This window comes from Phocoena phocoena, chromosome 4, assembly GCF_963924675.1.
Source record: "Phocoena phocoena chromosome 4, mPhoPho1.1, whole genome shotgun sequence".
NCBI lineage: Eukaryota > Metazoa > Chordata > Mammalia > Artiodactyla > Phocoenidae > Phocoena > Phocoena phocoena.
The window spans coordinates 83,321,645-83,339,420 of record NC_089222.1 but is presented as its reverse complement, the minus strand read 5'-3'; positions in this window follow the sequence as shown (position 1 = coordinate 83,339,420).

Genomic DNA, 17,776 nt, shown 5'->3' with positions numbered 1-17,776 from the left:
CACATATATATGGAATCTAAAAAAAAAGAAAAAAGAAAGGTTCTGAAGAACCTAGAGGAAGGACAGGAATAAAGACGCAGATGTAGAGAATGGACTTGAGGACACGGGGAGGGGGACGGGTAAGCTGGGACAATGTGAGAGAGTGGCATGGACATATATACACTATCAAATATAAAATAGATAGCTAGTGGGAAGCAGCCACATAGCACAGGGAGATCAGCTCGGTGCTTTGTGACCACCTAGAGGGGTGGGACAGGGAGGGTGGGAGACGCAAGAGGGAAGAGATGTGGGAACATATGTATATGTATAGCTGATTCACTTTGCTATAAAGCAGAAACTAACACACCATTGTAAAGCAATTATACTCCAATAAAGATGTTAAAAAAAAAAAAAGATTAAATGCAAAGAAAAAAGAAAGAAAGGTGGTGTGAGTGACAGAATATCAATGCAAAGAGTGGGCACACAAGAGGACCAACAAGATAAAAGTGTTCATTAGTACAGTGTCCCTTGTTACAGGTTTTGAAGGTGAGGACAAGAAAAAGTGCCATTAAGACATTAGACTCTGGAAACTAAGAGTGACTTTTTTAAAGGATGGAGAGAGTTGCAGGCTCTATTATTAAAGTGCTGAATGAAGAGAAAATTTTAACTACAGTTTTCAAAACTAGAGAAGATTCAGATTTTTAAATATACTACATGGATATAAACAGTTTCATTGATCTAGAGCTACAAGGGACTTTCGTCTCATCGAGCCCAAATGATTGATCTCACAGATGAAGATATTGGGCCTCACATGAGGAAATGTGTGAGGTCACACATCTAGCTAAAGGCAGAGGCAGTAGTAGAACCCACATTTCCCGATTTAAAGACATGGGCTTTCTTCTCTTCTAAAGACCATTAAACATTTTAGAACCACAGACATTTTCTATTAAAAAAGCTTACATGGAAATCCAAAGTGCAAGACAGATGACACGTTGCTTTGTTTAAAGAGGTGAGGGTGCATGAGGGGCTTGGGCTGGCATCTGGAGGGGTAGTAGAGCATCCCAACCCCACTGTTGCTTTCAGGGTCCCTCAAAGGGCTCCCCAAGTCCCTAAGACAATTGAAACCCCCTGAAATACATTACCTTTTCTCTGTCTTCTGTTCAAATGAAGAGTAAGCCAGAATACCCTAAGTAATAGCTTCTAAAAGGTATAAAGCCTTTGAGAAAATACAATTATGTTAACAATAAGTTGCACTGCATCATCTTGAGGAAAAAAAGTAATATACAAAATTTATCTTTTCTTTCCATTCTTTGAATTTTCAATTAGTTTTTTATATTCAATCATTCAATCTTTAGCTGATTTAACAGACATATATTTAACACTTATTACATGCTAAATGTTGGGCCAAGTACTTGGGAAACAAATCCAAAGAAGAGGTAGTTTTGCCACCAAGAATCTTACAGTGAAACAAAACTATAGTGCAGGGTGCTAAGGGCTGGGCTTGATGTCAGAAGAGGGTGCTCTGGAAGCATAAAGAAGAATGAAAATCTGAGAAGTCTTCCTGGAGAAGGTGATGCTTGGACAAGGATTTGAAGGATAAGGAGGAATTAGCTCATTGGGGATGGAGGGGATCCATTCCAGACAGTCAGGGCAGCAAGTGCCAAGATGTGGAGGTAGAGAAGACACAGTGCATTTGGGGAGCTTGTGAATGGTGGGGGATATTAAAGCCCACATGTTTCAGCATTGACTACAATACTGAATACAACAGGTAAGCATTGACACTTCACTAAATAAATTAAACAATGATAACAGGGTAAAGAATTCAGCTAGACAGTGTCTTGCCTCAGTTTTTCCCTACAAAGGGGTGAATAATAATAGCACCCATTTTCCAATTGTTCTGGGAGACCATTGCACAGGTTCCCCTTTTATATAACTTCCCTCAGGTAATGCGAAGCACAAAATTAAAACCACAAGGTGCTGCTATTTTTCATTTATCAGAGTAGCAAAAATCAAGAGGTTTATGTTGACAAGGAAATAAGTGTAAAAAGGCACTTGTGCATTGCAGGTGTGAATATAAACTGTACAACCTCTATGGAAGGTAATCTGGCAATATATTTCTGATTTGTGAAGTCATACAAACCCTTTGAGCAATGCCTTTTAGGAACTTATCCCATAGATAGACTCAGACATGTGATAAATGACATAGGTCTCAGCATGTTAGATGCGTAAATCTTGATATTGCTTAATATTATTTCAGATTGAAACTGAAAATACACTAGAACGCCATTTGATTGATGTTTGTCTCTTGGTGTTCTGAATCTTACAACTCACTCCTTATGTTAAAGGATGCAAATTAGTCCTATAACCTAAAACAAGGAAAAGGTAAGGCTTCAATGAGTGAATCCATGTGGAAATGTCTAGCATGGTGTCTACCACATAGGTCGGGATCAATGAAGAATATTATTCCAAAAAAAGAAAAAAATAAACTTTCACATTTAAAAAAAAAAGGAATATTATTGTCAGCTATTAGGTATTAGCTAAAGCTATTAGAAGCCACTTAGTGATTTCAGGCAGTGATTCAATAAAATCTGGGCTTTAGAATAAACACTTGGGCAGTAGTAGAAGGATAAGGTGGAAAGAGGTGACATAGGAAGTAAGGAAATTAGCTGGAAGGCTATTAAAATTGTCTAGATAAGATGCTACAAGGCCTGAGCTACAGCATCAGGGATGGAGAGAAGGCAACAGATTAGAAAATGTTGAAGATAAAAATTCTTCAATACGTGGATGTCTGAATAGAATATTATCTTATAAATATTTTGTAGATGACTTTAACATTAAGGAAAAACACGGGGAATAAAATTGCATCAGATCAAGGGAGGGACAACTTTGCCAGCACTCTTCTGCCCGGACAGGAATTTTAGTTAGACCTCTTCAGACTCTTTCTAACGACCCTGAAACACACATACACACACACATGTACACACACACACAGGGGCTCACTCCCTCACAGAATGCATTATTTTCTTTGAGCTAGTAAGACCCTAGTGTCATAGCACCTCAGAGCCAGTATCCTTGCTAAGAAATGTCATCTCCTCTCCACTCCACTCATAATGGCAGTGGCAGGTAGCCTCTGCCTCCAAGGGGCAACGCACTGGTGACATTCAGTCATCAGCCCTAAATCCATAAGCCCAGCAATTCAGGAAGGTGTGTTCAGCCAATATCACCATGGGCTCCTAAGGAATATTTTGAGTCTTCTCTATTCCTAGCATACTTCCTATGACAGGCATCAGCTATATCCACTCACTGTGAGAAGAACAATCCATAACATTTGAAAGAAAAAATAAAACGTGACTTAACATGGGAATTCAACTTACTCACCCTTAGAACCATCCCAGATAGTTAGGAAATTGTATTGGTGATTTTATGGGCGGTGGGGGGGAGAAAAAGAGGCTCATTCATATTTATTTCTATTTCCAATCATGATTTTAACACTATTCTCAGAAAATGTTGCCTTGATTGCTTTCTACCTCTTACATTTCCACATGCTTCCTCAAGCAATTTTTCTGGTCTTTAACTGGTTCCCGATAGAGTATGTGTGACAAGAAGGCAGTGGTGGTCTCCCAACCAACCTACCCTGGGGACACTTAAATAAGCTTTTAACCCATAAACATTTGCATTCAAAATGCAAAACCTCCCTGAGCTAAGTCATGTCAGGAAAAGTATGGCTCAGAGAAAAGTACAGAAACTGCAATCAGACCAGGCCTCGAGAAGGCAATGTACTCCGGGCTGTTTAATAAATACTTGTCAGTTGACTGACTGTTGGCCAGTTTCCAGTGCTGAGGGGCTGCTGTCATCTCTGAGTACATAAATAAGAGGAGAAAACAAACCATCTAGAATCCTGAGCAGCAGGGCTGGCCCCCCAGGCCTATGGAATAGCCGTTTGGCTCTGCCATCTGATTAAAGGGAGGCTGCTCTAAAGACTACTGCCCTCAGATAACAGTCCCATCAGCCTGGCCCTGAGATGTTTCTCCACCAGAAATGCCTATATGTTAGGTTGAGGATCTGGGCTTTAGGAGTTTTCTATCATAATGCAACATCCCTGTAGGAGTCATATTTTAGGCTGCAAAGACTCGTGAGTACTTTAAAATGGGGGCTTATCAGGTTGCTGTCTAATATGACTACCATTTAGCTAGAGTCAGACACTGAAGAAGCTGTTGTTTTGGAGGTGGGGAATGGAGAAGGATGGACAGCAGCCATTGCCCAGAAAGTGCAAAACAGCTGGAGACCCCAGAAGAAGCAGGGACCCAAGAGTTGTCATCTGCTTCATCATTTTGCTTTGACAGGATAGGTTCTGCAAAATGTACCGATTAGCAAACACATCTAGCACCCCAATTTATATGTAAGGAGAGAAGTGATTACCTTCATCTTTCCCATTACTTTTCCTAGAATAGTAGGGTCGCATTTTTATTTTCTAGATTTAAGATGCTATGGTGGGAGAAATCAAATACTTAAAAAAATCATCTAATGCCATATAATTTAGGAATAGTGTTTATAAAGAAATATCACAGAGCAAATCAACATCTCTACTCCTCTCTTCCAACCCTATCTCTGATACTTATATACAAGTGTTTTTCCTGAGGAACACTGTGACAACACCCAAGGCTGCTTTTAAGGGAAGAAAGTCATAAAGAATACATGCAGCCAGAGAGAGCTACGCGACAGGCAACCACATACAAATTTTGTCCTGGTAAATGTGGGGTCTGCTCAATTACAAGCTGGCCTTGGAGTGATTGCAGTGTCCTCATCACTGAGATATTTTCCCCCTCACCACGTGGAGCTGGAGGGAATTGCCTCCCGATGCATCAAAGATCAGGCCTTTACTCATTTCCATTTCCCTTGGCTACCACACCAGTCTAGCCAACCAACACATTGTGTCTGGACACTGCGATACAACAGAAAACTATTTACTGATATCCATGTTGCCTTCTCCTCCCTTTTCCATCGGCCAAAGTGACCTTCCAGATATATAAAGCGGCTCCTGCTCTCTGGCTTGAACCCCTTGAAAGGGTCCCCATGGCACCTAGAATAAGATTCCATCTCTCTTCAGTAGCCTGCAGTGGCCTTCCTAGATTCTCCAGTATCTCCCAGGCTACTCTCCCCTTGCCCACAGCACCCCGGACACTTTGGCCTCCTTTCTTTCCTCAAATATGCCGGATTCATTTCTTCCTCGGAACCTACTTGTTCCCGCAAGCTGCAAGCCCACCTTCTTTCTTTTCTCATGGCCAAGTTCTCATCCACTCTTAGGTCCCATCTCCTCAGAACTAACGTTGGCTCTTCTTAAGTGGCTCACACCATCCCCTTCCTTATTCCCCGTCAAGGCACCCTGGTCTTTCTATTCAAATATTTATTAACACTGTAAGTAGATATTCATCTACTTGTTTCTTGTTCAATTTGACCTAGACTGTAGCTCCTGGAAAGCAGGGAGTCTTGTCTAATTAATATACTTCTGCTTAGTTAGTGTCTAGCACAGCCTGGCACATCTTAGTTATGTATTAAGTATTTGGCAAATGAATGAGTCAGCTCTGATTTTCTAAGTAGCTGTTCTTCCTGATGCTTGGTCAGGATACAAAGGGTTAACAGAAAACAAGTGTAGTGTATTGTTCTCCAAAGACTAAGCAAGGAGCTGAGATGCTTAGGGTTATTTTCCCAAATTTTGCATGTTACAGTCAATTTAAGACAGATTCTTATTAGCTTAGCTCCCATACCCAAGCACAGTAATTTATATTCTGCTCCTTTGTTCTGAGTTTTGATCTGTGACAGTTTTAGATAAAGGAAAAAGAAATTAAGACACCAGAAGAAGCTTGGTGAGAGAATAAAAAAATCATCTTTCCTTACCAGTCAGCAGTTTACAGATACCTTTAAAATGCATGGTTTCTGAAAGCTCTTCATTTAAAAAGTACAAACCATACAAGTTAATGTCAAATTTTATAAATAACTTTGATGTAATTCTTCTATATATATATATGCCAATATTTCATGATTTATATGGTGTTTTTTATAAAAGTGCATTTTCATAGATCAGATTCGTGTGAAGCAGAGAATAACTGCAATCCAAACCACGGTAAGACCTGGGATTTTATTGAAGCATGTCGGGCCTTGGCTGTTTACCCTGCCGCTTGACAGTTATGCCATCTCGAGCAAGCAGGTTTTGGGTATCTGTGTAGAGTTCCAGGTTCCTGGGCCGTGAAAGGTGAGAGTTTCTTTAGGATATATGATCATGTTAAAACATCCAGACCAATATCTGGTGTAGTGTGGGTGCTTAATAAAGGTTAATTCAATTTAAATCTAAATCTCTTCCACTTTCCAGGAGATTTTAATTGGTCCCTCTGCTAAAAATCACCTCAGTCTCTCAGTAAATCCAGTCATGTGCTTGGATTCCTTTGAGCTTCTATATTCTTAATTGGATAGTTCAGCTCAAGATTTATATTAAAAAGCCTGGATTCTACAATCAAATTACAGATCAATCAACAATTACAAGAAAAACAATTAACGGTCAGCAATGGTTTTGATTATACAACTGCAGCCTCACTTGCTCTGCTTTCCCTGGCCTCAGTCTTTCTCCTTCGAGAGGCTGCAAGGTGCTCAGAAAGCTCCGAATACCTTCCCTTCTTTCCTAAATTGATCAAGTGTACATGTTCGCCAATGAGATTCTTTCACAAAGTATTTCTTCTACACATGAGGAGGGCAAAAAGACCTCTGTTTTCGTTGTTGGGGGTTTTGAATAAAAGAAGAGCTTCGATGACGTGCTGTGTCACTTAAGAGCATGCATTCTCAACAGGAGCAATGCCAGCCCCAAGGGGGTGGGAAAAGATCTTGGCCACTACAGTGATTTGTGGTCTCCCAAAGGGTCACAGTACATGAAAAAGATATACCATCTATTATTGTATCAAAATTTCATGGGAAGGAGGGGCAATTAGAAAAAAAAATTGTTTAAAAAGGCTCTTGGGGTATGATAACATTGAAAAAGTTTGGAAAACACTGTCTTAGAGGAAAATCCTCTTCTCTTAGAATTCTCCTTTTCTTAAACATGCATTTTAGAGCATAGCTACTTACAGAGAGTGGAAAGATATCAAAGACCTATGGGTAGTCTTCACTCACCTTGTGAGTCATGGCAAGAGCAGAGTTTGAGTCAAGCTGACCTGTGTTTGAATCCTGGGTCAGCCACTCCCACCCTCCCCCCACCGTGTGACCCTGGGCACACTATTTAATGTCTCTGCACAATGATATCGATGATCAGATTCTCACTGTACCAACTCTGCAGGGCTGAGGGAGGGATTCGAGGTAACAGTGTGCCATGCCTGGTCTAGGTTAGGCATGCAGTAAATGCTTGCCATTGCTATTTTCATGACTGTTGTGGGCAGGGGTGATGAGCAGGCTAGCATTAGCAGTTCAGAGTTCTGCAGGGAGAGCAGCCTTGGGCAACACTGGATGGGAAAAATGGCTAAGAACCTGGGATTGCCCTGCCTCCTTGATATTTTCCCTTGTGATTCAGTCTTAGCGTGGTTCAACCACTTTAGGTCATGGAATTACTTTGCTACTCACAAATAAGTATATTTTACCCTTCTTTCCTCTGGGCCTATAACCTCGCCACCGTGCGGGTTTTATCATTGTGGTGTTGCGGTATAGTGCACGAGGAAATTATCTGAAATGCTTGTTCCTATCCAAGGCTGTAGCACAACAGTATTTCAGCCAGGGAAAGGCTCTCATAGTAAACGAGGGGGGCCGCTGCCAGCACTTCCCGACTAGTCACCTCAGGATTGGAGCAGCGCTGATCTCCCACACTTCTCCCACAGAATGATTTATAGAGGACACGCAGAGCATAGCAAAAAGATAGATTTCAAGCTTAAAAGGTTAATTCTTGATTTGATTTGTTTTAGAAGTCCCGGAGATCCAGTGGAGGACAAGTAAGATGAAGAGAGAAATTACAGGGCTCATGCTCTTCAAAGAGAATAATGGGAAGAGATAAAGAAATGCATGGAAAAAATTATTTGGTGTTTCTCTAAATTTATCTGTTTAATTTTCTCATAATCCTCCTTCAATACTGCTTGCCTTTTGCATGTCTTTCCTGCTCAGGTACCAGCTATCCCTTTATTCCTTTGTCATTTCTCTCTGATTTCTCTCAAAATACATCCATTTTCACAAATATATCTCGTTGACGGGTGAAAGAAGAGGAAGACAGGAATAGGAAAGTCAGAAAAAGTGAATTTTTTATATGTAATATAAGGAAGGTATCCCACAATGACAGCCAAATACAGTTCAAATACTTTCTTTAAGTCTCAATTAAGGTTGATGAGCACTAATTTCCTGCGCAAAGAGGTGTGCACAATACCTTTGGTGAATTTCAAAATGCATTGTTCCAGCTACTTAAAGTGATAACAGACTTAAAAAAAACAAAACATGCTGTTACAATCACCACTAATATTTTATTTATGTGTTTACTTCCTTGTATTGGGAGTAACGGCACCGTTGGGTATTTTCACAGCACCCTTTTCCCCCTAAAAGGCCAGAGGTTGGGCTATAGATTTTCACAGAAATACAGCAGTAACCCCATAGATCTAGAAAATCTTTCAACCCCCTGGCTTTCAAATATATTTCTCAGCAAGTATATTTTTGCTTTCCTTCATCCAAATGAAGTTAGTGGAACAGGCATTCACACTTTCCTAAAGTAGGGGATGAAGAAGACTTCCCATCCTAATTGAAACTGTGGAAAAACTAATTTTGGAAGCCTAATAGAATTTCCTGGTTTGGCTATAAGTCAAGATATTGGAGCACATTTCTTCCATCATCATAACTTTAGAAAAAGGACAACTGGGAGGAAGAAGACAGGGTGGAATCTGACATCATACTTGAAAGCTCATTGTCAAGAATACTTTTTTAAAAAGGTTCTTATAAAACTTTACTTTCTAATATTAGTGAAACCCAGATGCCTCTATCTATCTATCTATCTATCTATCTACCTACCTACCTACCTATCTACCTACCTACCTACCTACTTACCTATCTACCTACCTACCTACCTACCTACCTACATTTTTCACTGCCCTTGATGTCCTTTTTAGTTAGCAGGTGCCACTTCACAGTTCTCCTTAGTGAGGAAAGCTAAGGCAGCTGTCTACAGCCAGCTCTTCTGTTTGGGCACCAGGATGTCAGTGGCAGGGCCTGAGGGAACAGCCTGGAGATTCATCTCCAGTGAGCAAAGACAGTTCATTAGTAAAAGCAGAATTATCTGATCTGTTTTCTTCAGGATTGCTTCAAGGGTGGTTCTATCCACCAAATCCTAATACATACTTCCCTATAACCTGTGACAAAATACTCTCATCGAATGGTAGTTTCTGAAGTCTTTACACACAGAAAAAAGTTTCTTGTTCATTCTCTCTCTCTCTTTCTCTCTCTTCCCCACCTTCCCCCACCCCGTCTATTGAATTACCATTGCAAATACTCTCACTGGCCTAATAAGTTTAGACTTCTTAAAGAAACAATTCAGGGGAAAAAAAAAAAAAAGACTTTTTGTTTGGAAGCTTCATGATGACAGGCTGACCGATGTTATGTGTTATTGATATAAAAGTCAGCATTACACACTGCACCCCACCTTTTTTTTTTTTTTTTAACCAAACCTGGGTCGAAATCCTACTTAATGATATTTGCTAGCTTGAGGTCTTGGGCAATCATTTCACCTTACCAACTCTTAGATTTTTTCTTCTATAAAATGCTAATCATGAGGGTACCTCCCTCCTATGGCTGTAAGGATTAAATATATAATGTAGTAATATATAGAATATATTATATATGTAATATGCTTAACACAGGCCTGGTGCATAGTATGTTTCATTACTATTATTATTATTATAAATAAATTATTTTTATTATTAGCATAAACATATAGACCCCCTTGCTCTTGTTCCCACAAGCTGGCTTACGTGTAATCCTAAGGAATTTTAGGGGCTACTTAGGACCTATTTAATAATGTTACTGAAGTAATAGTCATTTAAAACCTACCACATACACTGCTATAGAAACATCAAGGACAATTAGATACTTTGAGCTGTGTGTGAGCCATCAACTTAAATTCAATATAAGAAATATAGGATCCTAGGCTGTTTCTCCTCTACCACAGTTCTTCCACATGCCTGCTCCTTTTTCGGAGTGGGGAATGTTATCATTCTCCCATAGCCCAGGTTCCAGTTTTCATTTGACATTGAATCCAAATGGTTCACTGAGTTGTAGTCAAAGTCCTCCTATTTTTTTACCCCGTATCATCTCCCTCCAGTCTCTCGCTTCTCTAAGACCCAATATGATGGCCTTAGTCCAGCACAAAAAAAGGATTTCTTTAAAGTTATGAAGTGCTTTTGCATACCTTGCCACTTAGATGAGTCTACCCCTTCGGCATAGAGATGCAGATGAATTATATCGATGCCAATCAAGTTCTCAACAGTGTCTCAACCTCAGTGTCTCAACCTCAGTTTCAACAGGAAGCAAGCTGAAGAAAGGGATATCGACCAGCTGCTACTCACATAGATCAGATGCTAGGGCCTTGTGGCCTTTGGTATTGCCTTAATGTAGAAACTTAACCAGATCACCTCTCATCGCAATTGAATTCTAAACTCCTTCACCAGACATGTGAGGACTTTTAAAATCTACCTCTCCATAGTTCTTTAACCACAATTCTTGCCACTGCTTCACGTAGGCACGTTGCTTTCGTCACACCAAACCATTTGCCTTGGACATGTCATGTTTCCTCACAGGTTCATGAATTGGTATATCCTGCTGTCTAGAAAGACTCCTTTTCCTAAATCTACTTCATGAGTTCATTCTGTGAGACTCTATTCATACATCTCCACCTCTGGGAAAACCTTTCTTCAGCTCTCCTCAGACATTGTCAGAGTCCCTTCTTCTCTGCCTTTGAAACATCTGAATTCGCATCTATTATTACCCAGTTCATTGTCTTATTACTGATATGTCTCCCATGAGAGTCTGAGAGGTATCAGAAGGGTTCAAAGTCTTATAATTTATCTTAATATTAATTATATGGTGTTCAGGGCTTATTGAATTAAAAAAAAGAATGAAAGATGGAATAAAACAAGGAATGAACTTCTCCTTTCACGATTTCCTGATGATTTCACTTTCTTGGTGTTGCCTTCTCCACAAATCATTCTGACTTGGAATACATGTACGACCTGCCCAAACACATATAAACTGAGCTAATGTGTTCCTACAACTAGTCTGATTGCCTTACTGCTTCACAGGAGGGAGACAATGAGACAGGATGAATGGCCCAAACACAAGACGGAGAAGGACCTTTGCATGGATTAAGTTCAAACTTCTACTTCCCATCAGGACAAACAGGAAGAAAGTTTCAGCATCTCTAATCCTTGTAAGTAGCACTCATGCCTTTTTAAGTCTTTTGTTTTACTGCCTTGGGGAGATGCGAAGAAGAGCAAATCCAATGTCTCCACTAGCTGATGGTGTTTAACTCATTTTTAAGATAGCAGATAAAGTATGTGTTGCAGCAAATGGAAAAAGATGGCGTGAATTAAGCTTGAAAAGTGAAAAAAATGGCTGAAATGATCTCAACTAAATGGCAACTGGTTCTTCTCCTTGTGATGTGTATCTGGAGCTTGATGAAGGAAAAAAAAAATCAGGTCTGAAAACACTTTGCCTAGCTATTAAACACAGCATTTTTCTCCTTCCTCTCCTTATGGCAGTAAATTACAGCAAGGTGGGAGCCCATTCTTAGTCTCACAGAATTGGCTTCCTGCTACCACCTCAGTCACAGCCATCCCAATTAGTCACCAGCTGAATGACTACAGAACCACAGATTTAAATTAAAAAGCAGTTTTCATCTCAAGATCAATTCACAGCAAGAAATGTTCCTCCCCTCACCCCATGACCTTTCAGAATGCCATTGCTACACAGAGAATAACACAGGATGGTATCTGCTCTTGGCATTCATCTTATTCTGGATGTCAGGGCAAAATTTGGAGGAAGGTGAGGTTGCGGGGGCTGGTAATGTTCTTCCCAATTTTCAGTGTCACTCTAGGTCTTCGACCAGTGCATATGAGCATTGCAACGTTGTGCTTTGTGGATGCTGGAAGAATTGAGTAGATGTGGAGCGCACAGGAAAGGAATGCTGAAAAGAAGGTAAACTTTTAAATGGTGTTTAAATGGCACCCATCTAATAACAGAAACATGAATGGATCACACACGGTGCAAGATACTAGAACACAGAGTCAGAAAAAAAGGGTGTGAGTCCCAGGTTTCCAACTTTCTAAACATATGACGTTGAGAAAGTCACTTAACTCCTCTGATGCTAATATTTTCCCATATAAAAAAAGGAAGATAATTATACTTCTCCTATCTTCCTTATAGGGTTATTATGAGGATTAAATGAGAATATACATAATCATAGGACATTTAAACTATACAAAGCTGTGCAAGTGTCAAGGATTTTCATGATCCTTCAGTACAATGCCTCACAACCTACCACTACTTAGACCGTTAGAGTTGGAAGAGACCTCACACCAACTAAGCAAGGAGCAACACACCAATGCATGGCCTCTCCTCTAACATAGGTGAGCAATGGGTATCAGTCTCTGTATACACCCTGACAGTGATGGGTAATTCACCACCTTATAAAATAGCGCTTCCATTATTAGACACTGTGACTGTTTGAAAGTGGCTCAAATTTAATTGATTAAGAAATACTTTCATTTTCTTACACTTACTATATACCAGGAAAGGAGTCTACTAAGCAGTTTACAGAAAGGATCTAATCTAATGCAGTCCTCTCAACAGTCCTAATAAACCATATTATATATATATATATATGAGGAAACTGAGATTTGGAGACAAGGCCATTCACCTGAGATCACACGTTAGTGAGTGTTAAGACACGACCTGGGTAAGCTTTTTGGATTGTGACAAGTTCAAAGAAAGAAATAATGCTGTAGCTCTGGGGTGTCTGATGATATGTTAGGAGAAGCATGTGACTGTCTCTTCCTTCTGCCTATGCCTCTTTTCAGTGTGAATTTAGGAAAATGTGCCTGTGTTCTCTCTCCCTTTACAAACTGAGAAAAAATAATGATTTCTAGGAGTCACAGAGGGATGCCAGAGCAAATCAATGAGTTAATATTTATAAGAGGCACTGTGACTCTTTTATAAAAGAATGTCCTAACTGGGAACCAAGTATTCCATTACCTAAGTGGGTAGGCAGATAGCTCAATAGTAACACTATAGGCTGATTTTAAGTTCGGTTTTAATAATAGCATTGTATTAGGTTAACAGAGAACAGAGCACCCTGCAGAAACAAAATCAAACCAATTAGTTAACATAGATCTTAGGAAAACTGCAATAATAGAACCACAGTTGCTCTCTGTGATTTGTGTTGTACACAGGCTCCACTGATACTTAAACCATAGATGGCTTTTCAGACCTGTCAATACCTCGAGTTGTATACTAACTTGGGAGTTGGTAGAGGAACGCATGCAAACACATGCGTTGCTTGACCCTTCAATACAGACTAGACTGAATCTTTCTACCCTGCTGTGGCTCCCCAGCTTCCTACTGGCCTTTGAAGATGTCATGAGGCCAACCCATTACAGTCACATAGCCAGAGGGCTCAAAGAGAGTATGGATAACAGGGACACTATCTATATTCAAGAACAGGACTTACATTTCGTGTCAATCTGAGATTAGACTGTTTTCTAGGTTTTAACATCTGGGTGGAAAGAAACCATTGTATCATTTCCTTTCTCCCTGCTATAGCTTGAAAACTTAGAACTCTCATCCAACTATTTCAACAATGACAAAAAACTATGATAAGGGGGATTGCCTCTTCCATAGTTAACCATGATTCCAGATACTCTTCTGTTCAGTTATCCTTAAAATCGAGTATAGAAAATTCATTCTAAGGCCATGTCTTCCTTGCTTCAGGAAAACTTAGAATTAAGGCATTTTCTAGTTAGATAAGACACCACCAAAGCAATTCAGGTGTCATATGTAGGTCTGACTTGACTCTCCTCTTCTGGTTTCTCCTCGAATTCTCTGAAATATTCAAGACATGGTGATGATGATAATAATAATAATAATAATAGTAATGAGGAGGGGGGGAGGCAGGAGAAGAGGAGAGTCATCCATCATCATCATCATCAAGTAAGGGTTGTATAAGCAATAATTACAATAATAAGGTTTGAGACAAAGGGAACAATGGAGAGATGTAAGAATATGAAAAAAGTGGCAAATACCTTGTCTTTCAGGGCCTTTAAAATTTTATGCCTCTTTCTTAATATTATTTAGAATCCCAGATTTTGAAAATTAGATGAAATATAAAATAGATCAGAAATGACAAAAACTTTTAAAGACACTGGAAAGTAAGCTGTTCTTTCAAATTAGAATCAAAAAGCTTGTTAAACATCTATTGTACACCCAGCAAATAGTAGAAATCATAAACATTTAGATTTACAGAAATAACCATAAGGCTACAGATAAGTTGTTTTTAAAAAAGGGGGGGGGGAAGGGAATAGGAAAGAAGAGCAGTATCAATTTATAATGTTTTATTTATAAAAAAACAAAGTAAATACATTTATTACTTCTGTGTGGTATTGGAAATTTGTGATATAAACTTGGCAATATCTCATACCTAACTAGAAATATAGAACTAGGGTTCAGTTGGAAATTAGGATGAGATACTTAGAAATACACTTCTATTTCCTATTGTCTTAATTTCACTACCATTATAGTACTCACCAGTATATAATTCCTAGGATTTTCAAGCCAATAAAATCGCTGTTTATTGGCCTATTCTTGAATTTACTTAAAACCCACACACAACAGTCATATAATCCTATGACCTTTCCTAAGATCTGAACACTTCTCAATCTAATACCTTCTGACCGATTTTTTCCAATGGGCAATTTTGAAGAGGGACTATCCTTCTCACTAAGCCTGTAACAAAGGACCACTAGGTTTGCCAGTCTTCTTTTATTCTATGCATTTTTCTTTTGACACATCATCTTCAAAGTTTCCACATATGAGAGTATAACAAAGGTACTGATCAACAGAATTTGGGACAAATATCAGTAGAATGAGTAATCCTGTTTTTCTGCGCTTGAAGTTAAGAGAACTGAATTCTATCCCTGACTCATCCACTACCTTTCTGAATGACTGTGTGTGGACAAGTAACTTTATTTAGGCTGTAGTTTTATTATCTGTTAGAATGAAGATGTTGGACTAAAGTCTTGCTAGAAATCTTTTCAACCCTGATATTCTTTGATTTCCATGATATTCTAACTATGCCTATTTGAACTATTAGAGATCAAGCCTAGTTTTCAAGATAAGTGTTAGCCTTAGAAGACTGTTTCCAAAGGTGTTTATAAACCAAATAAAACAAGCTGACTAGCTCAACTTAACTGTATTACCACGTTTTGAGGTGAGAAGTCATGTTTCTTTTCCTTTTTTTTTTTTTTTTTTTTTGCGGTACGTGGGCCTCTCAGTGTTGTGGCCTCTCCCGTTGCTGGAGCACAGGCTCCGGACGCGCAGGCTCAGCGGCCATGGCTCACGGGCCTAGCCGCTCTGCGGCATGTGGGATCTTCCCAGACCGGGGCACGAACGCGTGTCCCCTGCATCAGCAGGCGGACTCTCAACCACTGTGCCACCACGGAAGCCCCATATTTCACTTTTTACCTCCCCGACCAGAGCCTAACCTAGACTTTCCATAGGGTAAGAACTAATTAAAAAAAAGAAAGAAAGAAAGAAAGAAAACCTTAATATTGATATACCCCTCTAAAGTTTATAAAGCATCTACAAGTTTTCATCTACAATATTTATTTAATAATCCAACAAAGTAGATAATACTTTACATATTTTACATTTGGGGACACTTAGGTTCCTAAAATTCATGACCTGCTTAAAGTCCTACAGCTAATAAATGGAACTGCTGGAATTTGAGGTCCAGATTATTATTATTTTTTTTTTTGGACAGATGGATATGACAAGACACTTTGTTAGGGCTAAAGTTTTTCTGTTATTACTCAAAGGCAATCTCCTGTTGTATGAAGGAAGGAACACACAGAAGCATGAGATAAGCCCTAACATCTATCATATGAAAAGAATCTAGCCTTGAAACTAATAGCTTGAAGTCGAAGCCAAAGAAGCCAAAGGAAGTAATGGAGACCACTAAATTCATAAACGTCATCTTTTTTGCAAGGGTTTAACAGACTTTAGCAAGAAGAGTGGCATCTAAAATTAAATAATTTGATGTAAATGATCCTTGAAAGAAAGTAACCCTTCACTTGGTCTCTAAAATTCACTGTGAATTTCTAAGAGTAATACATATTTTAGTGCCAATATTACCTTGTTAGCCTTTCTAAATTTTACGATGTGCTATACATATATACTATGTATGTACTATAGTATGCACCATAATACAATTTGAAAAGAAAACACATTGAGTCTACTATTGCTCATTTTAAATTTGAATTTCTCTTGTATTATTTTCCCAAAGTGATCAGAAGCATCAGATTCATTCAACTCTTTTCAGTCTTGACTAAGTACATATCTACCAAACGTTATCCTATAATCAGAGACCCCAAGGAGACAGGTTGTTTGTAGGCAAAAACAATTTTTAAGGTCGAGCAGACCACAAATGATTCTTACTTAGTAAAAACAATAATTCCTACCATTGGCTGGCTGTGCAGCACCTAAGTTGATGCTTTGGTATTGGTAAATTATGTCTTTCATCCAAATTGAACTATACGCATTGGATACGTTTTATCAAAAATCTGAAAAAATGCCACTGGTTTATCTTTCAATAAATTGGCATGTGCCACTGAGCCCATTAAGTCTATATATTTCCCCAAACCTATATTAGATCCTACGGTATACATCAGAGCACAAGATATTGTACAATGCTTCAAAGAGTGAATTTTTAGTGGAAAATACAGCCTACTTGGCCCAAGAGAGGTTGATTCTGATGATCCTTACCCTTCCTTTCAAGATGTCAATTCTAAGGTTCATCACCTATTGACCAACCACTCTCTAAGCAATGACTGAAAACTTACTCCTCATTCATGAATTTCCAACTACTCTGCATTCCAGCCATTACTCTTCATCTGAATTCCTCTACTTCTTCATACAGAAGTTGGAGACCAGCCAATGTGAGCTCTCTTGTGTACATTTCATTGTCTTACTTCTTGGCCACGGCTCACGGGCCCAGCCACTCCGCGGCATGTGGGATCTTCCCGGACCGGGGCACGAACCCGCGTCCCCTGCATCGGCAGGCAGACTCTCAACCACTGCGCCACCAGGGAAGCCCTCATTGTCTTACTTCTGATTAGCCACCATTACTTCCCTAAGCCCCTCACACACACAGTCTGCTCCATCTCAGACTTTTACAGCGCCCTGTGCTTATTACCATACCCATTTTCTCACATTCTTTTTCTACCTAGAAGGCCACTTCCCATCCATGCTCCACCAACACTTCAGGTATAATTGAGGCTTAACCTTCTCCATTAAAAAAGTCAAATATTTTAAAAATTCCAAATCCTTTTCCCCCCTCTTTAAACTCCTATTAAAATTTAAGTCAACATCACATTGTTTGGAATGTTTTTTCTTTAATTTTTTTCTAAAGCCTGTTAGCGATTTGCTTCTCCAGTCAGGATGGCATTTGTAGTAAGGAGCAAGAGAATGAAAACATTGCTGGGGCTGCTTGAAAAGCTGCAAGGCTGACGTGGAGGTATCAGAG